The following is a 23,061-nucleotide window of genomic DNA, read 5'->3' on the forward strand; positions in this document are numbered from 1 at the left end:
ATCATCTTGTGTGTTTTGCTGTTCGCCCAATGTGGGAAGGGTATGCCCAGACGTGAGTCCCATGCTCACTACGCCACTGGAGTCAAGCTATCCTGGCTGAAGAGGGGTGAAACCCCGAAACCGGTCCTAGGATGCTTGATTCCGGCTCAGGGAAGACATGTCTTGGCAGATCGGGCTGGACTGTTCCCATAAGGCACAGGGTCAAGACTGATTTGCATATGGCCATGTCTGAACTGGGGTGTCGTGGTGAGCAAAATAACGATGGATTAAACCCAGATCTGTGACTGGAGGTGAATGTTTTGCCAATGTGCAACTTTCCGTCCATCATCTTGTGTGTTTTGCTGTTCGCCTATGTGGGAAGGGTATGCCCAGACGTGTGTCCCTTGCTCACTACGCCACTGGAGTCAAGCTATCCTGGCTGAAGAGGGCTGAAACCCCGAAACCGGTGCTAGGATGCTTGATTCCGGTTCAGGGAAGACATGGCTTGGCAGTTCGGGCTGGACTGTTCCATGAGGCACAGGGTCAAGACTGATTTGCATATGGCCATATCTGAACTGGAGTGGCGTGGTAAGCAAAATAACGATGGATTAAACCCAGATCTGTGACTGGGGGTGAATGTTTTGCCAATGTGCAACATTCCGTCCATCATCTTGTGTGTTTTGCTGTTCGCCCTATGTGGGAAGGGTATGCCCAGACATGGGTCCCGTGCTCACTACGCCACTGGAGTCAAGCTATCCTGGCTGAAGAGGGGTGAAACCCCAAAAAAGGTCCCAGGATGCTTGATTCCGGTTCAGGGAAGACATGGCTTGGCAGTTCGGGCTGGACTGTTCCCATGAGGCACAGGGTCAAGACTGATTTGCATATGGCCATGTCTGAACTGGGGTGGTATGGTGAGCAAAATAACGATGGAATAAACCCAGATCTGTGACTGGGGGTGAATGTTTTGCCAATGTGCAACATTCCGTCCATCATCTTGTGTGTTTTGCTGTTCTCCCTATGTGGGAAGGGTATGCCCCGACGTGGGTTCCGTGCTCACTACGCCACTGTAGTCAAGCTATCCTGGCTTAAGAGGGGTGAAACCCCGAAACCGGTCCTAGGATGCTTGATTCCGGTTCAGGGAACACATGGCTTGGCAGTTCAGGCTGGACTGTTCCCATGAGGCACAGGGTCAAGACTGATTTGCATATGGCCATGTCTGAACTGGGGAGGCGTGGTGAGCAAAATAACAATGGATTATACCTAGATCTGTGACTGGGGGTGAATGTTTTCCAATGTGCAACATTCTGTCCATCATCTGGTGTGTTTTGCTGTTCGCTCTTTGTGGGAAGGGAATGCCCAGACGTGGGTCCCGTGCTCACTACGCCACTGCAGTCAAGCTATCCTGGCTGAAGAGGGTGAAACCCCGAAACCGGTCCTAGGATGCTTGATTCCGGTTCAGGAAAGCCATGGCTTGGCAGTTCGGGGTGGACTGTTCCCATGAGGCACAGGGTCAAGACTGATTTGCATATGGCCATGTCTGAACTGGGGTGGCGTGGTGAGCAAAATAAAGATGGATTAAACCCAGATCTGTGACTGGAGGTGAATGTTTTGCCAATGTGCAACATTCCGTCCATCATCTTGTGTGTTTTGCTGTTCGCCCTATGTGGGAAGGGTATGCCCAGACGTGGGTCCCATGCTCACTACGCCCCTGGAGTCAAGCTATCCTGGCTGAAGAGGGGTGAAACCCCGAAACCGGTCCTAGGATGCTTGATTCCGGCTCAGGGAAGACATGTCTTGGCCGATCGGGCTGGATTGTTCCCATAAGGCACAGGGTCAAGACTGATTTGCATATGGCCATGTCTGAACTGGGGTGGCGTGGTGCGCAAAATAACGATGGATTAAACCCAGATCTGTGACTGGGGGTGAATGTTTTGCCAATGTGCAACATTCCGTCCCTCATCTTGTGTATTTTGCTGTTCGCTCTATGTGGGAAGGGTATGCCCAGACGTGGGTCCCGTGCTCACTACGCCACTGGAGTCAAGCTATCCTGGCTGAAGAGGGGTGAAACCCCGAAACCGGTCCTAGGATGCTTGATTCCGGTTCAGGGAAGCCATGGCTTGGCAGTTCGGGCTGGACTGTTCCCATGAGGCACAGGGTCAAGACTGATTTGCATATGGCCATGTCTGAACTGGGGTGGCGTGGTGCGCAAAATAACGATGGATTAAACCAAGATCTGTGACTGGGGGTGAATGTTTTGCCAATGTGCAACATTCCGTCCATCATCTTGTGTGTTTTGCTGTTCGCTCTATGTGGGAAGGGTATGCCCAGACGTGGGTCCCGTGCTCACTACGCCACTGGAGTCAAGCTATCCTGGCTGAAGAGGGGTGAAACCCCGAAACCGGTCCTAGGATGCTTGATTCCGGTTCAGGGAAGCCATGGCTTGGCAGTTCGGGCTGGACTGTTCCCATGAGGCACAGGGTCAAGACTGATTTGCATATGGCCATGTCTGAACTGGGGTGGCGTGGTGAGCAAAATAACAATGGATAAAACCCAGATCTGTAACTGGAGGTGAATGTTTTGCCAATGTGCAACAATCCGTCCATCATCTTGTGTGTTTTGCTGTTCGCCCTATGTGGGAAGGGTATGCCCAGATGTGGGTCCCTTGCTCACTACGCCACTGGAGTCAAGCTATCCTGGCTGAAGAGGGCTGAAACCCCGAAACCGGTGCTAGGATGCTTGATTCCGGTTCAGGGAAGACATGGCTTGGCAGTTCGGGCTGGACTGTTCCCATGAGGCAAAGGGTCAAGACTGATTTGCATATGGCCATGTCTGAACTGGAGTGGCGTAGTGAGCAAAATAACGATGGATTAAACCCGGATCTGTGACTGGGGGTTAATGTTTTGCCAATGTGCAAAATTCCATCCATCATCTTGTATGTTTTGCTGTTCGCCCTATGTGGGCAGGGTATGCCCAGACATGGGTCCCGTGCTCACTACGCCACTGGAGTCAAGCTATCCTGGCTGAAGAGGGGTGAAACCCTGAAACCGGTCCTAGGATGCTTGATTCCGGTTCAGGGAAGACATGGCTTGGCAGTTCGGGCTGGACTGTTCCCATGAGGCACAGGGTCAAGACTGATTTGCATATGGCCATGTCTGAACTGGGGTGGCGTGGTGAGTAAAATAACGATGGATTAAACCCAGATCTGTGACTGGCGGTGAATGTTTTGCCAATGTGCAACATTCCGTCCATAATCTTGTGTGTTTTGCTGTTCGCCCTATGTGGGAAGGGTATGCCCAGACGTGGGTCCCGTGCTCACTACGCCACTGGAGTCAAGCTTTCCTGGCTGAAGAGGGGTAAAACCCCAAAACCGGTCCTAGAATGCTTGATTCCAGTTCAGGGAAGACATAGCTTGGCAGTTCGGGCTGGACTGTTCCCATGAGGCACAGGGTCAAGACTGATTTGCATATGGCCATGTCTGAACTGGGGTGTCGAGCGAAATAACGATGGATTAAACCCAGATCTGTGACTGGGGGTGAATGTTTTGCCAATGTGCAACATTCCGTCTATCATCTTGTGTGTTTTGCTGTTCGCCCTATGTGGTAAGGGAATGCCCAGACGTGGGTCCCGTGATCTCTTCGCCACTGGAGTCAAGCTATCCTGGCTGAAGAGGGGTGAAACCCCGAAACCGGTCCAAGGATGCTTGATTCTGGTTCAGGGAAGACATGGCTTGGCAGTTCAGGCTGGACTGTTCCCATGAGGCACAGGGTCAAGACAGATTTGTGTATGGCCATGTCTGAACTGGTGTGGCGTGGTGAGCAAAATAACGATGGATTAATACCAGATCTGTGACTGGGGGTGAATGTTTTGCCAATGTGCAACATTCCGTCCATCATCTTGTGTGTTTTGCTGTTCACCCTATGTGGGAAGGGTATGCCCAGACGTGGGTCCCGTGCTCACTACGCCACTGAAGTTAAGCTATCCTGGCTGAAGAGGGGTGAAACCCTGACACCGGTCCTAGGATGCTTGACTCCGGTTCAGGGAAGACATGGCTCGGCAGTTCGGGCTGGACTGTTCCCATGAGGCACAGGGTCAAGACAGATTTGTGTATGGCCATGTCTGAACTGGTGTGGCGTGGTGAGCAAAATAACGATGGATTAATACCAGATCTGTGACTGGGGGTGAATGTTTTGCCAATGTGCAACATTCCGTCCATCATCTTGTGTGTTTTGCTGTTCACCCTATGTGGGAAGGGTGTGCCCAGACGTGGGTCCCGTGCTCACTACGCCACTGGAGTCAAGCTATCCTGGCTAAAGAGGGGTGAAACCGCGAAACCGGTCCTAGGATGCTTGATTCCGTTCAGGGAAGACATGGCTTGGCAGTTCGGGCTGGACTGTTCCCATGAGGCACAGGGTCAACACTGATTTGCATATGGCCATGTCTGAACTGGGGTGGCGTGGTGAGTAAAATAACGATGGATTAAACACCGATCTGTGACTGGATGTGAATGTTTTGCCAATGTGCAACATTCCGTCCATCATCTTGTGTGTTTTGCTGTTTGCCCTATGTGGGAAGGGCATGCCCAGACATGGGTCCCGTGCTCACTACGCCACTGGAGTCAAGCTATCATGGCTGAAGAGGGGTGAAACCCCGAAACCGGTCCTAGGATGCGTGATTCCGGTTCAGGGAAGATATGGCTTGGTAGTTTGGGCTGGACCGTTCCCATGAGGCACAGGGTCAAGACTGATTTGCATATGGCCATGTCTGAACTGGGGTGGCATGGTGAGCAATATAACGGTGGATTAAACCTAGATCTGTGACTGGGGGTGAATATTTTGCCAATGTGCAACATTCCGTCCATCATCTTGTGTGTTTTGCTGTTCTCCCTATGTGGGACGGGTATGCCCAGACGTGGGTTCCGTGCTCACTACGCCACTGTAGTCAAGCTATCCTGGCTGAAGAGGGGTGAAACCCCAAAACCGGTCCTAGGATGCTTGATTCCGGTTCAGTGAATACATGGCTTGCAGTTCAGGCTGGACTGTTCCCATGAGGCACAGGGTCAAGACTGATTTGCATATGGTCATGTCTAAACTGGGGAGGCGTGGTGAGCAAAATAATGATGGATTATACCCAGATCTGTGACTGGGGGTGAATGTTTTGCCAATGTGCAACATTTTGTCCATCATCTTGTGTGTTTTGCTGTTCGCCCAATGTGGGAAGGGTATGCCCAGACGTGAGTCCCATGCTCACTACGCCACTGGAGTCAAGCCATCCTGGCTGAAGAGGGGTGAAACCCCGAAACCGGTCCTAGGATGCTTGATTCCGGCTCAGGGAAGACATGTCTTGGCAAATCGGGCTGGACTGTTCCCATAAGGCACAGGGTCAAGACTGATTTGCATATGGGCATGTCTGAACTGGGGTGGCGTGGTGCGCAAAATAACGATGGATTAAACCAAGATCTGTGACTGGGGGTGAATGTTTTGCCAATGTGCAACATTCCGTCCATCATCTTGTGTGTTTTGCTGTTCGCTCTATGTGGGAAGGGTATGCCCAGACGTGGGTCCCGTGCTCACTACGCCACTGGAGTCAAGCTATCATGGCTGAAGAGGGGTGAAACCCCGAAACCGGTCCTAGGATGCGTGATTCCGGTTCAGGGAAGATATGGCTTGGTAGTTTGGGCTGGACCGTTCCCATGAGGCACAGGGTCAAGACTGATTTGCATATGGCCATGTCTGAACTGGGGTGGCATGGTGAGCAATATAACGATGGATTAAACCTAGATTTGTGACTGGGGGTGAATATTTTGCCAATGTGCAACATTCCGTCCATCATCTTGTGTGTTTTGCTGTTCTCCCTATGTGGGACGGGTATGCCCAGACGTGGGTTCCGTGCTCACTACGCCACTGTAGTCAAGCTATCCTGGCTGAAGAGGGGTGAAACCCCAAAACCGGTCCTAGGATGCTTGATTCCGGTTCAGTGAATACATGGCTTGCAGTTCAGGCTGGACTGTTCCCATGAGGCACAGGGTCAAGACTGATTTGCATATGGTCATGTCTGAACTGGGGAGGCGTGGTGAGCAATATAATGATGGATTATACCCAGATCTGTGACTGGGGGTGAATGTTTTGCCAATGTGCAACATTTTGTCCATCATCTTGTGTGTTTTGCTGTTCGCCCAATGTGGGAAGGGTATGCCCAGACGTGAGTCCCATGCTCACTACGCCACTGGAGTCAAGCCATCCTGGCTGAAGAGGGGTGAAACCCCGAAACCGGTCCTAGGATGCTTGATTCCGGCTCAGGGAAGACATGTCTTGGCAAATCGGGCTGGACTGTTCCCATAAGGCACAGGGTCAAGACTGATTTGCATATGGGCATGTCTGAACTGGGGTGGCGTGGTGCGCAAAATAACGATGGATTAAACCAAGATCTGTGACTGGGGGTGAATGTTTTGCCAATGTGCAACATTCCGTCCATCATCTTGTGTGTTTTGCTGTTCGCTCTATGTGGGAAGGGTATGCCCAGACGTGGGTCCCGTGCTCACTACGCCACTGGAGTCAAGCTATCCTGGCTGAAGAGGGGTGAAACCCCGAAACCGGTCCTAGGATGCTTGATTCTGGTTCAGGGAAGCCATGGCTTGGCAGTTCGGGCTGGACTGTTCCCATGAGGCACAGGGTCAAGACTGATTTGCATATGGCCATGTCTGAACTGGGGTGGCGTGGTGAGCAAAATAACAATGGATAAAACCCAGATCTGTAACTGGAGGTGAATGTTTTGCCAATGCGCAACAATCCGTCCATCATCTTGTGTGTTTTGCTGTTCGCCCTATGTGGGAAGGGTATGCCCAGATGTGGGTCCCTTGCTCACTACGCCACTGGAGTCAAGCTATCCTGGCTGAAGAGGGCTGAAACCCCGAAACCGGTGCTAGGATGCTTGATTCCGGTTCAGGGAAGACATGGCTTGGCAGTTCGGGCTGGACTGTTCCCATGAGGCAAAGGGTCAAGACTGATTTGCATATGGCCATGTCTGAACTGGAGTGGCGTAGTGAGCAAAATAACGATGGATTAAACCCGGATCTGTGACTGGGGGTGAATGTTTTGCCAATGTGCAAAATTCCATCCATCATCTTGTATGTTTTGCTGTTCGCCCTATGTGGGCAGGGTATGCCCAGACATGGGTCCCGTGCTCACTACGCCACTGGAGTCAAGCTATCCTGGCTGAAGAGGGGTGAAACCCTGAAACCGGTCCTAGGATGCTTGATTCCGGTTCAGGGAAGACATGGCTTGGCAGTTCGGGCTGGACTGTTCCCATGAGGCACAGGGTCAAGACTGATTTGCATATGGCCATGTCTGAACTGGGGTGGCGTGGTGAGTAAAATAACGATGGATTAAACCCAGATCTGTGACTGGCGGTGAATGTTTTGCCAATGTGCAACATTCCGTCCATAATCTTGTGTGTTTTGCTGTTCGCCCTATGTGGGAAGGGTATGCCCAGACGTGGGTCCCGTGCTCACTACGCCACTGGAGTCAAGCTTTCCTGGCTGAAGAGGGGTAAAACCCCAAAACCGGTCCTAGAATGCTTGATTCCAGTTCAGGGAAGACATAGCTTGGCAGTTCGGGCTGGACTGTTCCCATGAGGCACAGGGTCAAGACTGATTTGCATATGGCCATGTCTGAACTGGGGTGTCGAGCGAAATAACGATGGATTAAACCCAGATCTGTGACTGGGGGTGAATGTTTTGCCAATGTGCAACATTCCGTCTATCATCTTGTGTGTTTTGCTGTTCGCCCTATGCGGTAAGGGAATGCCCAGACGTGGGTCCCGTGATCTCTTCGCCACTGGAGTCAAGCTATCCTGGCTGAAGAGGGGTGAAACCCCGAAACCGGTCCAAGGATGCTTGATTCTGGTTCAGGGAAGACATGGCTTGGCAGTTCAGGCTGGACTGTTCCCATGAGGCACAGGGTCAAGACAGATTTGTGTATGGCCATGTCTGAACTGGTGTGGCGTGGTGAGCTAAATAACGATGGATTAATACCAGATCTGTGACTGGGGGTGAATGTTTTGCCAATGTGCAACATTCCGTCCATCATCTTGTGTGTTTTGCTGTTCACCCTATGTGGGAAGGGTATGCCCAGACGTGGGTCCCGTGCTCACTACGCCACTGAAGTTAAGCTATCCTGGCTGAAGAGGGGTGAAACCCTGAGACCGGTCCTAGGATGCTTGACTCCAGTTCAGGGAAGACATGGCTCGGCAGTTCGGGCTGGACTGTTCCCATGAGGCACAGGGTCAAGACTGATTTGCATATGGCCATGTCTGAACTGGGGTGGCGTGGTGAGCAAAATAACGATGGATTAAACCCAGATCTGTGACTGGGGGTGAATGTTTTGCCAATGTGCAACATTCCGTCCATCATCTTGTGTGTTCTGCTGTTCGAGCTATTTTGGAAGGGTGTGCCCAGACGTGGGTCCCGTGCTCACTACGCCACTGGAGTCAAGCTATCCTGGCTAAAGAGGGGTGAAACCGCGAAACCGGTCCTAGGATGCTTGATTCCGTTCAGGGAAGACATGGCTTGGCAGTTCGGGCTGGACTGTTCCCATGAGGCACAGGGTCAACACTGATTTGCATATGGCCATGTCTGAACTGGGGTGGCGTGGTGAGTAAAATAACGATGGATTAAACACCGATCTGTGACTGGATGTGAATGTTTTGCCAATGTGCAACATTCCGTCCATCATCTTGTGTGTTTTGCTGTTTGCCCTATGTGGGAAGGGCATGCCCAGACATGGGTCCCGTGCTCACTACGCCACTGGAGTTAAGCTATCATGGCTGAAGAGGGGTGAAACCCCGAAACCGGTCCTAGGATGCGTGATTCCGGTTCAGGGAAGAAATGGCTTGGTAGTTTGGGCTGGACCGTTCCCATGAGGCACAGGGTCAAGACTGATTTGCATATGGCCATGTCTGAACTGGGGTGGCATGGTGAGCAATATAACGATGGATTAAACCTAGATCTGTGACTGGGGGTGAATATTTTGCCAATGTGCAACATTCCGTCCATCATCTTGTGTGTTTTGCTGTTCTCCCTATGTGGGACGGGTATGCCCAGACGTGGGTTCCGTGCTCACTACGCCACTGTAGTCAAGCTATCCTGGCTGAAGAGGGGTGAAACCCCAAAACCGGTCCTAGGATGCTTGATTCCGGTTCAGTGAATACATGGCTTGCAGTTCAGGCTGGACTGTTCCCATGAGGCACAGGGTCAAGACTGATTTGCATATGGTCATGTCTGAACTGGGGAGGCGTGGTGAGCAAAATAATGATGGATTATACCCAGATCTGTGACTGGGGGTGAATGTTTTGCCAATGTGCAACATTCTGTCCATCATCTTGTGTGTTTTGCTGTTCGCCCAATGTGGGAAGGGTATGCCCAGACGTGAGTCCCATGCTCACTACGCCACTGGAGTCAAGCCATCCTGGCTGAAGAGGGGTGAAACCCCGAAACCGGTCCTAGGATGCTTGATTCCGGCTCAGGGAAGACATGTCTTGGCAAATCGGGCTGGACTGTTCCCATAAGGCACAGGGTCAAGACTGATTTGCATATGGCCATGTCTGAACTGGGGTGTCGTGGTGAGCAAAATAACTATGGATTAAACCCAGATCTGTGACTGGAGGTGAATGTTTTGCCAATGTGCAACATTCCGTCCATCATCTTGCGTGTTTTGCTGTTCGCCTATGTGGGAAGGGTATGCCCAGATGTGTGTCCCTTGCTCACTACGCCACTGGAGTCAAGCTATCCTGGCTGAAGAGGGCTGAAACCCCGAAACCGGTGCTAGGATGTTTGATTCCGGTTCAGGGAAGATATGGCTTGGCAGTTCGGGCTGGACTGTTCCCATGAGGCACAGGGTCAAGACTGATTTGCATATGGCCATATCTGAACTGGAGTGGCGTGGTAAGCAAAATAACGATGGATTAAACCCAGATCTGTGACTGGGGGTGAATGTTTTGCCAATGTGCAACATTCCGTCCATCATCTTGTGTGTTTTGCTGTTCGCCCTATGTGGGAAGGGTATGCCCAGACGTGGGTCCCATGCTCACTACGCCCCTGGAGTCAAGCTATCCTGGCTGAAGAGGGGTGAAACCCCGAAACCGGTCCTAGGATGCTTGATTCCGGCTCAGGGAAGACATGTCTTGGCCGATCGGGCTGGATTGTTCCCATAAGGCACAGGGTCAAGACTGATTTGCATATGGCCATGTCTGAACTGGTGTGGCGTGGTGAGCAAAATAACGATGGATTAATCTCAGATCTGTGACTGGGGGTGAATGTTTTGCCAATGTGCAACATTCCGTCCATCATCTTGTGTGTTTTGCTGTTCACCCTATGTGGAAAGGGTATGCCCAGACATGGGTCCCGTGCTCACTATGCCACTGGAGTTAAGCTATCCTGGCTGAAGAGGGGTGAAACCCTGAAACCGGTCCTAGGATGCTTGATTTCGGTTCAGGGAAGACATGGCTTGGCAGTTCGGGCTGGACTGTTCCCATGAGGCACAGGGTCAAGACTGATTTGCATATGGCCATGTCTGAACTGGGGTGGCGTGGTGAGCAAAATAACGATGGATTAAACCCAGATCTGTGACTGGGGGTGAATGTTTTGCCAATGTGCAACATTCCGTCCATCATCTTGTGTGTTCTGCTGTTCGAGCTATTTTGGAAGGGTGTGCCCAGACGTGGGTCCCGTGCTCACTACGCTACTGGAGTCAAGCTATCCTGGCTAAAGAGGGGTGAAACCGCGAAACCGGTCCTAGGATGCTTGATTCCGTTCAGGGAAGACATGGCTTGGCAGTTCGGGCTGGACTATTCCCATGAGGCAGAGGGTCAACACTGATTTGCATATGGCCATGTCTGAACTGGGGTGGTGTGGTGAGTAAAATAACGATGGATTAAACACCGATCTGTGACTGGGTGTGAATGTTTTGCCAATGTGCAACATTCCGTCCATCATCTTGTGTGTTTTGCTGTTTGCCCTATGTGGGAAGGGCATGCCCAGACATGGGTCCCGTGCTCACTACGCCACTGGAGTCAAGCTATCATGGCTGAAGAGGGGTGAAACCCCGAAACCGGTCCTAGGATGCGTGATTCCGGTTCAGGGAAGAAATGGCTTGGTAGTTTGGGCTGGACCGTTCCCATGAGGCACAGGGTCAAGACTGATTTGCATATGGCCATGTCTGAACTGGGGTGGCATGGTGAGCAATATAACGATGGATTAAACCTAGATCTGTGACTGGGGGTGAATATTTTGCCAATGTGCAACATTCCGTCCATCATCTTGTGTGTTTTGCTGTTCTCCCTATGTGGGACGGGTATGCCCAGACGTGGGTTCCGTGCTCACTACGCCACTGTAGTCAAGCTATCCTGGCTGAAGAGGGGTGAAACCCCAAAACCGGTCCTAGGATGCTTGATTCCGGTTCAGTGAATACATGGCTTGCAGTTCAGGCTGGACTGTTCCCATGAGGCACAGGGTCAAGACTGATTTGCATATGGTCATGTCTGAACTGGGGAGGCGTGGTGAGCAAAATAATGATGGATTATACCCAGATCTGTGACTGGGGGTGAATGTTTTGCCAATGTGCAACATTCTGTCCATCATCTTGTGTGTTTTGCTGTTCGCCCAATGTGGGAAGGGTATGCCCAGACGTGAGTCCCATGCTCACTACGCCACTGGAGTCAAGCCATCCTGGCTGAAGAGGGGTGAAACCCCGAAACCGGTCCTAGGATGCTTGATTCCGGCTCAGGGAAGACATGTCTTGGCAAATCGGGCTGGACTGTTCCCATAAGGCACAGGGTCAAGACTGATTTGCATATGGCCATGTCTGAACTGGGGTGTCGTGGTGAGCAAAATAACTATGGATTAAACCCAGATCTGTGACTGGAGGTGAATGTTTTGCCAATGTGCAACATTCCGTCCATCATCTTGCGTGTTTTGCTGTTCGCCTATGTGGGAAGGGTATGCCCAGATGTGTGTCCCTTGCTCACTACGCCACTGGAGTCAAGCTATCCTGGCTGAAGAGGGCTGAAACCCCAAAACCGGTGCTAGGATGTTTGATTCCGGTTCAGGGAAGACATGGCTTGGCAGTTCGGGCTGGACTGTTCCCATGAGGCACAGGGTCAAGACTGATTTGCATATGGCCATATCTGAACTGGAGTGGCGTGGTAAGCAAAATAACGATGGATTAAACCCAGATCTGTGACTGGGGGTGAATGTTTTGCCAATGTGCAACATTCCGTCCATCATCTTGTGTGTTTTGCTGTTCGCCCTATGTGGGAAGGGTATGCCCAGACGTGGGTCCCATGCTCACTACGCCCCTGGAGTCAAGCTATCCTGGCTGAAGAGGGGTGAAACCCCGAAACCGGTCCTAGGATGCTTGATTCCGGCTCAGGGAAGACATGTCTTGGCCGATCGGGCTGGATTGTTCCCATAAGGCACAGGGTCAAGACTGATTTGCATATGGCCATGTCTGAACTGGTGTGGCGTGGTGAGCAAAATAACGATGGATTAATCTCAGATCTGTGACTGGGGGTGAATGTTTTGCCAATGTGCAACATTCCGTCCATCATCTTGTGTGTTTTGCTGTTCACCCTATGTGGAAAGGGTATGCCCAGACATGGGTCCCGTGCTCACTACGCCACTGGAGTTAAGCTATCCTGGCTGAAGAGGGGTGAAACCCTGAAACCGGTCCTAGGATGCTTGATTTCGGTTCAGGGAAGACATGGCTTGGCAGTTCGGGCTGGACTGTTCCCATGAGGCACAGGGTCAAGACTGATTTGCATATGGCCATGTCTGAACTGGGGTGGCGTGGTGAGCAAAATAACGATGGATTAAACCCAGATCTGTGACTGGGGGTGAATGTTTTGCCAATGTGCAACATTCCGTCCATCATCTTGTGTGTTCTGCTGTTCGAGCTATTTTGGAAGGGTGTGCCCAGACGTGGGTCCCGTGCTCACTACGCTACTGGAGTCAAGCTATCCTGGCTAAAGAGGGGTGAAACCGCGAAACCGGTCCTAGGATGCTTGATTCCGTTCAGGGAAGACATGGCTTGGCAGTTCGGGCTGGACTATTCCCATGAGGCAGAGGGTCAACACTGATTTGCATATGGCCATGTCTGAACTGGGGTGGTGTGGTGAGTAAAATAACGATGGATTAAACACCGATCTGTGACTGGGTGTGAATGTTTTGCCAATGTGCAACATTCCGTCCATCATCTTGTGTGTTTTGCTGTTTGCCCTATGTGGGAAGGGCATGCCCAGACATGGGTCCCGTGCTCACTACGCCACTGGAGTCAAGCTATCATGGCTGAAGAGGGGTGAAACCCCGAAACCGGTCCTAGGATGCGTGATTCCGGTTCAGGGAAGAAATGGCTTGGCAGTTTGGGCTGGACTGTTCCCATGAGGCACAGGGTCAAGACTGATTTGCATATGGCCATGTCTGAACTGGGGTGGCATGGTGAGCAATTTAACGATGGATTAAACCCAGATCTGTGACTGGGGGTGAATATTTTGCCAATGTGCAACATTCCGTCCATCATCTTGTGTGTTTTGCTGTTCTCCCTATGTGGGACGGGTATGCCCAGACGTGGGTTCCGTGCTCACTACGCCACTGTAGTCAAGCTATCCTGGCTGAAGAGGGGTGAAATCCCCAAACCGGTCCTAGGATGCTTGATTCCGGTTCAGGGAATACATGGCTTGCAGTTCAGGCTGGACTGTTCCCATGAGGCACAGGGTCAAGACTGATTTGCATATGGTCATGTCTGAACTGGGGAGGCGTGGTGAGCAAAATAATGATGGATTATACCCAGATCTGTGACTGGGGGTGAATGTTTTGCCAATGTGCAACATTCTGTCCATCATCTTGTGTGTTTTGCTGTTCGCCTAATGTGGGAAGGGTATGCCCAGACGTGAGTCCCATGCTCACTACGCCACTGGAGTCAAGCTATCCTGGCTGAAGAGGGGTGAAACCCCGAAACCGGTCCTAGGATGCTTGATTCCGGCTCAGGGAAGACATGTCTTGGCAGATCGGGCTGGACTGTTCCCATAAGGCACAGGGTCAAGACTGATTTGCATATGGCCATGTCTGAACTGGGGTGTCGTGGTGAGCAAAATAACGATGGATTAAACCCAGATCTGTGACTGGAGGTGAATGTTTTGCCAATGTGCAACTTTCCGTCCATCATCTTGTGTGTTTTGCTGTTCGCCTATGTGGGAAGGGTATGCCCAGACGTGTGTCCCTTGCTCACTACGCCACTGGAGTCAAGCTATCCTGGCTGAAGAGGGCTGAAACCCCGAAACCGGTGCTAGGATGCTTGATTCCGATTCAGGGAAGACATGGCTTGGCAGTTCGGGCTGGACTGTTCCATGAGGCACAGGGTCAAGACTGATTTGCATATGGCCATATCTGAACTGGAGTGGCGTGGTAAGCAAAATAACGATGGATTAAACCCAGATCTGTGACTGGGGGTGAATGTTTTGCCAATGTGCAACATTCCGTCCATCATCTTGTGTGTTTTGCTGTTCGCCCTATGTGGGAAGGGTATGCCCAGACATGGGTCCCGTGCTCACTACGCCACTGGAGTCAAGCTATCCTGGCTGAAGAGGGGTGAAACCCCAAAAAAGGTCCCAGGATGCATGATTCCGGTTCAGGGAAGACATGGCTTGGCAGTTCGGGCTGGACTGTTCCCATGAGGCACAGGGTCAAGACTGATTTGCATATGGCCATGTCTGAACTGGGGTGGCATGGTGAGCAAAATAACGATGGATTAAACCCAGATCTGTGACTGGGGGTGAATGTTTTGCCAATGTGCAACATTCCGTCCATCATCTTGTGTGTTTTGCTGTTCTCCCTATGTGGGAAGGGTATGCCCCGACGTGGGTTCCGTGCTCACTACGCCACTGTAGTCAAGCTATCCTGGCTTAACAGGGGTGAAACCCCGAAACCGGTCCTAGGATGCTTGATTCCGGTTCAGGGAACACATGGCTTGGCAGTTCAGGCTGGACTGTTCCCATGAGGCACAGGGTCAAGACTGATTTGCATATGGCCATGTCTGAACTGGGGAGGCGTGGTGAGCAAAATAACAATGGATTATACCCAGATCTGTGACTGGGGGTGAATGTTTTCCAATGTGCAACATTCTGTCCATCATCTTGTGTGTTTTGCTGTTCGCTCTTTGTGGGAAGGGAATGCCCAGACGTGGATCCCGTGCTCACTACGCCACTGCAGTCAAGCTATCCTGGCTGAAGAGGGTGAAACCCCGAAACCGGTCCTAGGATGCTTGATTCCGGTTCAGGAAAGCCATGGCTTGGCAGTTCGGGGTGGACTGTTCCCATGAGGCACAGGGTCAAGACTGATTTGCATATGGCCATGTCTGAACTGGGGTGGCGTGGTGAGCAAAATAAAGATGGATTAAACCCAGATCTGTGACTGGAGGTGAATGTTTTGCCAATGTGCAACATTCCGTCCATCATCTTGTGTGTTTTGCTGTTCGCCCTATGTGGGAAGGGTATGCCCAGACGTGGGTCCCATGCTCACTACGCCCCTGGAGTCAAGCTATCCTGGCTGAAGAGGGGTGAAACCCCGAAACCGGTCCTAGGATGCTTGATTCCGGCTCAGGGAAGACATGTCTTGGCCGATCGGGCTGGATTGTTCCCATAAGGCACAGGGTCAAGACTGATTTGCATATGGCCATGTCTGAACTGGGGTGGCGTGGTGCGCAAAATAACGATGGATTAAACCCAGATCTGTGACTGGGGGTGAATGTTTTGCCAATGTGCAACATTCCGTCCCTCATCTTGTGTATTTTGCTGTTCGCTCTATGAGGGAAGGGTATGCCCAGACGTGGGTCCCGTGCTCACTACGCCACTGGAGTCAAGCTATCCTGGCTGAAGAGGGGTGAAACCCCGAAACTGGTCCTAGGATGCTTGATTCCGGTTCAGGGAAGCCATGGCTTGGCAGTTCGGGCTGGACTGTTCCCATGAGGCACAGGGTCAAGACTGATTTGCATATGGCCATGTCTGAACTGGGGTGGCGTGGTGCGCAAAATAACGATGGATTAAACCAAGATCTGTGACTGGGGGTGAATGTTTTGCCAATGTGCAACATTCCGTCCATCATCTTGTGTGTTTTGCTGTTCGCTCTATGTGGGAAGGGTATGCCCAGACGTGGGTCCCGTGCTCACTACGCCACTGGAGTCAAGCTATCCTGGCTGAAGAGGGGTGAAACCCCGAAACCGGTCCTAGGATGCTTGATTCCGGTTCAGGGAAGCCATGGCTTGGCAGTTCGGGCTGGACTGTTCCCATGAGGCACAGGGTCAAGACTAATTTGCATATGGCCATGTCTGAACTGGGGTGGCGTGGTGAGCAAAATAACAATGGATAAAACCCAGATCTGTAACTGGAGGTGAATGTTTTGCCAATGTGCAACAATCCGTCCATCATCTTGTGTGTTTTGCTGTTCGCCCTATGTGGGAAGGGTAAGCCCAGATGTGGGTCCCTTGCTCACTACGCCACTGGAGTCAAGCTATCCTGGCTGAAGAGGGCTGAAACCCCGAAACCGGTGCTAGGATGCTTGATTCCGGTTCAGGGAAGACATGGCTTGGAAGTTCGGGCTGGACTGTTCCCATGAGGCAAAGGGTCAAGACTGATTTGCATATGGCCATGTCTGAACTGGAGTGGCGTAGTGAGCAAAATAACGATGGATTAAACCCGGATCTGTGACTGGGGGTGAATGTTTTGCCAATGTGCAAAATTCCATCCATCATCTTGTATGTTTTGCTGTTCGCCCTATGTGGGCAGGGTATGCCCAGACATGGGTCCCGTGCTCACTACGCCACTGGAGTCAAGCTATCCTGGCTGAAGAGGGGTGAAACCCTGAAACCGGTCCTAGGATGCTTGATTCCGGTTCAGGGAAGACATGGCTTGGCAGTTCGGGCTGGACTGTTCCCATGAGGCACAGGGTCAAGACTGATTTGCATATGGCCATGTCTGAACTGGGGTGGCGTGGTGAGTAAAATAACGATGGATTAAACCCAGATCTGTGACTGGCGGTGAATGTTTTGCCAATGTGCAACATTCCGTCCATAATCTTGTGTGTTTTGCTGTTCGCCCTATGTGGGAAGGGTATGCCCAGACGTGGGTCCCGTGCTCACTACGCCACTGGAGTCAAGCTTTCCTGGCTGAAGAGGGGTAAAACCCCAAAACCGGTCCTAGAATGCTTGATTCCAGTTCAGGGAAGACATAGCTTGGCAGTTCGGGCTGGACTGTTCCCATGAGGCACAGGGTCAAGACTGATTTGCATATGGCCATGTCTGAACTGGGGTGTCGAGCGAAATAACGATGGATTAAACCCAGATCTGTGACTGGGGGTGAATGTTTTGCCAATGTGCAACATTCCGTCTATCATCTTGTGTGTTTTGCTGTTCGCCCTATGCGGTAAGGGAATGCCCAGACGTGGGTCCCGTGATCTCTTCGCCACTGGAGTCAAGCTATCCTGGCTGAAGAGGGGTGAAACCCCGAAACCGGTCCAAGGATGCTTGATTCTGGTTCAGGGAAGACATGGCTTGGCAGTTCAGGCTGGACTGTTCCCATGAGGCACAGGGTCAAGACAGATTTGTGTATGGCCATGTCTGAACTGGTGTGGCGTGGTGAGCAAAATAACAATGGATTAATACCAGATCTGTGACTGGGGGTGAATGTTTTGCCAATGTGCAACATTCCGTCCATCATCTTGTGTGTTTTGCTGTTCACACTATGTGAGAAGGGTATGCCCAGACGTGGGTCCTGTGCTCACTACGCCACTGGAGTTAAGCTATCCTGGCTGAAGAGGGGTGAAACCCTGAGACCGGTCCTAGGATGCTTGACTCCGGTTCAGGGAAGACATGGCTCGGCAGTTCGGGCTGGACTGTTCCCATGAGGCACAGGGTCAAGACTGATTTGCATATGGCCATGTCTGAACTGGGGTGGCGTGGTGAGCAAAATAACGATGGATAAAACCCAGATCTGTGACTGGGGGTGAATGTTTTGCCAATGTGCAACATTCCGTCCATCATCTTGTGTGTTCTGCTGTTCGAGCTATTTTGGAAGGGTGTGCCCAGACGTGGGTCCCGTGCTCACTACGCCACTGGAGTCAAGCTATCCTGGCTAAAGAGGGGTGAAACCGCGAAACCGGTCCTAGGATGCTTGATTCCGTTCAGGGAAGACATGGCTTGGCAGTTCGGGCTGGACTGTTCCCATGAGGCACAGGGTCAACACTGATTTGCATATGGCCATGTCTGAACTGGGGTGGCGTGGTGAGTAAAATAACGATGGATTAAACACCGATCTGTGACTGGATGTGAATGTTTTGCCAATGTGCAACATTCCGTCCATCATCTTGTGTGTTTTGCTGTTTGCCCTATGTGGGAAGGGCATGCCCAGACATGGGTCCCGTGCTCACTACGCCACTGGAGTCAAGCTATCATGGCTGAAGAGGGGTGAAACCCCGAAACCGGTCCTAGGATGCGTGATTCCGGTTCAGGGAAGAAATGGCTTGGTAGTTTGGGCTGGACCGTTCCCATGAGGCACAGGGTCAAGACTGATTTGCATATGGCCATGTCTGAACTGGGGTGGCATGGTGAGCAATATAACGATGGATTAAACCTAGATCTGTGACTGGGGGTGAATATTTTGCCAATGTGCAACACTCCGTCCATCATCTTGTGTGTTTTGCTGTTCTCCCTATGTGGGACGGGTATGCGCAGACGTGGGTTCCGTGCTCACTACGCCACTGTAGTCAAGCTATCCTGGCTGAAGAGGGGTGAAACCCCAAAACCGGTCCTAGGATGCTTGATTCCGGTTCAGTGAATACATGGCTTGCAGTTCAGGCTGGACTGTTCCCATGAGGCACAGGGTCAAGACTGATTTGCATATGGTCATGTCTGAACTGGGGAGGCGTGGTGAGCAAAATAATGATGGATTATACCCAGATCTGTGACTGGGGGTGAATGTTTTGCCAATGTGCAACATTCTGTCCATCATCTTGTGTGTTTTGCTGTTCGCCCAATGTGGGAAGGGTATGCCCAGACGTGAGTCCCATGCTCACTACGCCACTGGAGTCAAGCCATCCTGGCTGAAGAGGGGTGAAACCCCGAAACCGGTCCTAGGATGCTTGATTCCGGCTCAGGGAAGACATGTCTTGGCAAATCGGGCTGGACTGTTCCCATAAGGCACAGGGTCAAGACTGATTTGCATATGGCCATGTCTGAACTGGGGTGTCGTGGTGAGCAAAATAACTATGGATTAAACCCAGATCTGTGACTGGAGGTGAATGTTTTGCCAATGTGCAACATTCCGTCCATCATCTTGTGTGTTTTGCTGTTCGCCTATGTGGGAAGGGTATGCCCAGATGTGTGTCCCTTGCTCACTACGCCACTGGAGTCAAGCTATCCTGGCTGAAGAGGGCTGAAACCCCGAAACCGGTGCTAGGATGTTTGATTCCGGTTCAGGGAAGACATGGCTTGGCAGTTCGGGCTGGACTGTTCCCATGAGGCACAGGGTCAAGACTGATTTGCATATGGCCATATCTGAACTGGAGTGGCGTGGTAAGCAAAATAACAATGGATTAAACCCAGATCTGTGACTGGGGGTGAATGTTTTGCCAATGTGCAACATTCCGTCCATCATCTTGTGTGTTTTGCTGTTCGCCCTATGTGGGAAGGGTATGCCCAGACATGGGTCCCGTGCTCACTACGCCACTGGAGTCAAGCTATCCTGGCTGAAGAGGGGTGAAACCCCCAAAACGGTCCTAGGATGCTTGATTCCGGTTCAGGGAAGACATGGCTTGGCAGTTCGGGCTGGACTGTTCCCATGACGCACAAGGTCAAGACTGATTTGCATATGGCCATGTCTGAACTGGGGTGGCGTGGTGAGTAAAATAACGATGGATTAAACCCAGATCTGTGACTGGGGGTGAATGTTTTCCAATGTGCAACATTCTGTCCATCATCTTGTGTGTTTTGCTGTTCGCTCTATGTGGGAAGGGAATGCCCAGATGTGGGTCCCGTGCTCACTACGCCACTCCAGTCAAGCTATCCTGGCTGAAGAGGGTGAAACCCCGAAACCGGTCCTAGGATGCTTGATTCCGGTTCAGGGAAGCCATGGCTTGGCAGTTCGGGGTGGACTGTTCCCATGAGGCACAGGGTCATGACTGATTTGCATATGGCCATGTCTGAACTGGTGTGGCGTGGTGAGCAAAATAAAGATGGATTAAACCCAGATCTGTGACTGGAGGTGAATGTTTTGCCAATGTGCAACATTCCGTCCATCATCTTGTGTGTTTTGCTGTTCGCCCTATTTGGGAAGGGTATGCCCAGACGTGAGTCCCATGCTCACTACGCCACTGGAGTTAAGCTATCCTGGCTGAAGAGGGGTGAAACCCCGAAACCGGTCCTAGGATGCTTGATTACGGCTCAGGGAAGACATGTCTTGGCCGATCGGGCTGGATTGTTCCCATAAGGCACAGGGTCAAGACTGATTTGCATATGGCCATGTCTGAACTGGGGTGGCGTGGTGCGCAAAATAACGATGGATTAAACCCAGATCTGTGACTGGGGGTGAATGTTTTGCCAATGTGCAACATTCCGTCCCTCATCTTGTGTGTTTTGCTGTTCGCTCTATGTGGGAAGGGTATGCCCAGACGTGGGTCCCGTGCTCACTACGCCACTGGAGTCAAGCTATCCTGGCTGAAGAGGAGTGAAACCCCGAAACCGGTCCTAGGATGCTTGATTCCGGTTCAGGGAAGCCATGGCTTGGCAGTTCGGGCTGGACTGTTCCCATGAGGCACAGGGTCAAGACTGATTTGCATATGGCCATGTCTGCACTGGGGTGGCGTGGTGAGCAAAATAACGATGGATAAAACCCAGATCTGTAACTGGAGGTGAATGTTTTGCCAATGTGCAACATTCCGTCCATCATCTTGTGTGTTTTGCTGTTCGCCCTATGTGGGAAGGGTATGCCCAGACGTGGGTCCCTTGCTCACTACGAAACTGGAGTCAAGCTATCCTGGCTGAAGAGGGCTAAAACCCCGAAACCGGTGCTAGGATGATTGATTCCGGTTCAGGGAAGACATGGCTTTGCAGTTCGGGCTGGACTGTTCCCATGAGGCACAGGGTCAAGACTGATTTGCATATGGCCATGTCTGAACTGGGGTGGCGTGGGGAGTAAAATACCGATGGATTAAACCCAGATCTGTGACTGGCGGTAAATGGTTTTGCCAATGTGCAACATTCCGTCCATAATCTTTTGTGCTTTGCTGTTCGCCCTAAGTGGGAAGGGTATGCCCAGACGGGGGTCCCGTGCTCACTGCGCCACTGGAGTCAAGCTATCCTTGCTGAAGAGGGGTGAAACCCGAAAACCGGTCCTAGAATGCTTGATTCCAGTTCAGGGAAGACATAGCTTGGCAGTTCGGGCTGGACTGTTCCCATGAGGCACAGGGTCAAGACTAATTTGCATATGGCCATGTCTGAACTGGGGTGGCGAGCAAAATAACGATGGATTAAACCCAGATCTGTGACTGGGGGTGAATGTTTTGCCAATGTGCAACATTCCGTCTATCATCTTGTGTGTTTTGCTGTTCGCCCTATGCGGTAAGGGTATGCCCAGACGTGGGTCCCGTGATCTCTTCGCCACTGGAGTCAAGCTATCCTGGCTGAAGAGGGGTGAAACCCCGAAACCGGTCCAAGGATGCTTGATTCTGGTTCAGGGAAGACATGGCTTGGCAGTTCGGGCTGGACTGTTCCCATGAGGCACAGGGTCAAGACAGATTTGTGTATGGCCATGTCTGAACTGGTGAGGCGTGGTGAGCAAAATAACGATGGATTAATCCCAGATCTGTGACTGGGGGTGAATGTTTTGCCAATGTGCAACATTCCGTCCATCATCTTGTGTGTTTTGCTGTTCACCCTATGTGGGAAGGGTATGCCCAGACGTGGGTCCCGTGCTCACTACGCCCCTGGAGTTAAGCTATCCTGGCTGAAGAGGGGTGAAACCCTGAAACCGATCCTAGGATGCTTGATTCCGGTTCAGGGAAGACATGGCTTGGCAGTTCGGGCTGGACTGTTCCCATGAGGCACAGGGTCAAGACTGATTTGCATATGGCCATGTCTGAACTGGGGTGGTGTGGTGAGCAAAATAACGATGGATTAAACCCCGATCTGTGACTGGGTGTGAATGTTTTGCCAATGTGCAACATTCCGTCCATCATCTTGTGTGTTTTGCTGTTTGCCCTATGTGGGAAGGGCATGCCCAGACATGGGTCCCGTGCTCACTACGCCACTGGAGTCAAGCTATCCTGGCTGAAGAGGGGTGAAACCCCGAAACCGGTCCTAGGATGCTTGATTCCGGTTCAGGGAAGACATGGCTTGGCAGTTCGGGCTGGACTGTTCCCATGAGGCACAGGGTCAAGACTGATTTGCATATGGCCATGTCTGAACTGGAGTGGCGAGCAAAATAACGATGGATTAAACCCAGATCTGTGACTGGGGGTGAATGTTTTGCCAATGTGCAACATTCCGTCCATCATCTTGTGTGTTTTGCTGTTCGCCCTATGTGGGAAGGGTATGCCCAGACATGGGTCCCGTGCTCACTACGCCACTGGAGTCAAGCTAATCTGGCTGAAGAGGGGTGAAACCCCAAAAACGGTCCTAGGATGCTTGATTCCGGTTCAGGGAAGACATGGCTTGGCAGTTCGGGCTGGACTGTTCCCATGACGCACAGGGTCAAGACTGATTTGCATATGGCCTTGTCTGAACTGGGGTGGCGTGGTGAGCAAAATAACGATGGATTAAACCCAGATCTGTGACTGGGGGTGAATGTTTTTCCAATGTGCAACATTCCGTCTATCATCTTGTGTGTTTTGCTGTTCGCCCTATGGGGGAAGGGTATGCCCAGACGTGGGTCTCGTGCTCACTACGCCACTGGAGTCAAGCTATCCTGGCTGAAGAGGGCTGAAACCCCGAAACCGGTCCTAGGTTGCTTGATTCCGTTCAGGGAAGACATGGCTTGGCAGATCGGGAT

This window comes from Triturus cristatus, chromosome 1_1, assembly GCF_964204655.1.
Source record: "Triturus cristatus chromosome 1_1, aTriCri1.1, whole genome shotgun sequence".
Lineage (NCBI taxonomy): Eukaryota > Metazoa > Chordata > Amphibia > Caudata > Salamandridae > Triturus > Triturus cristatus.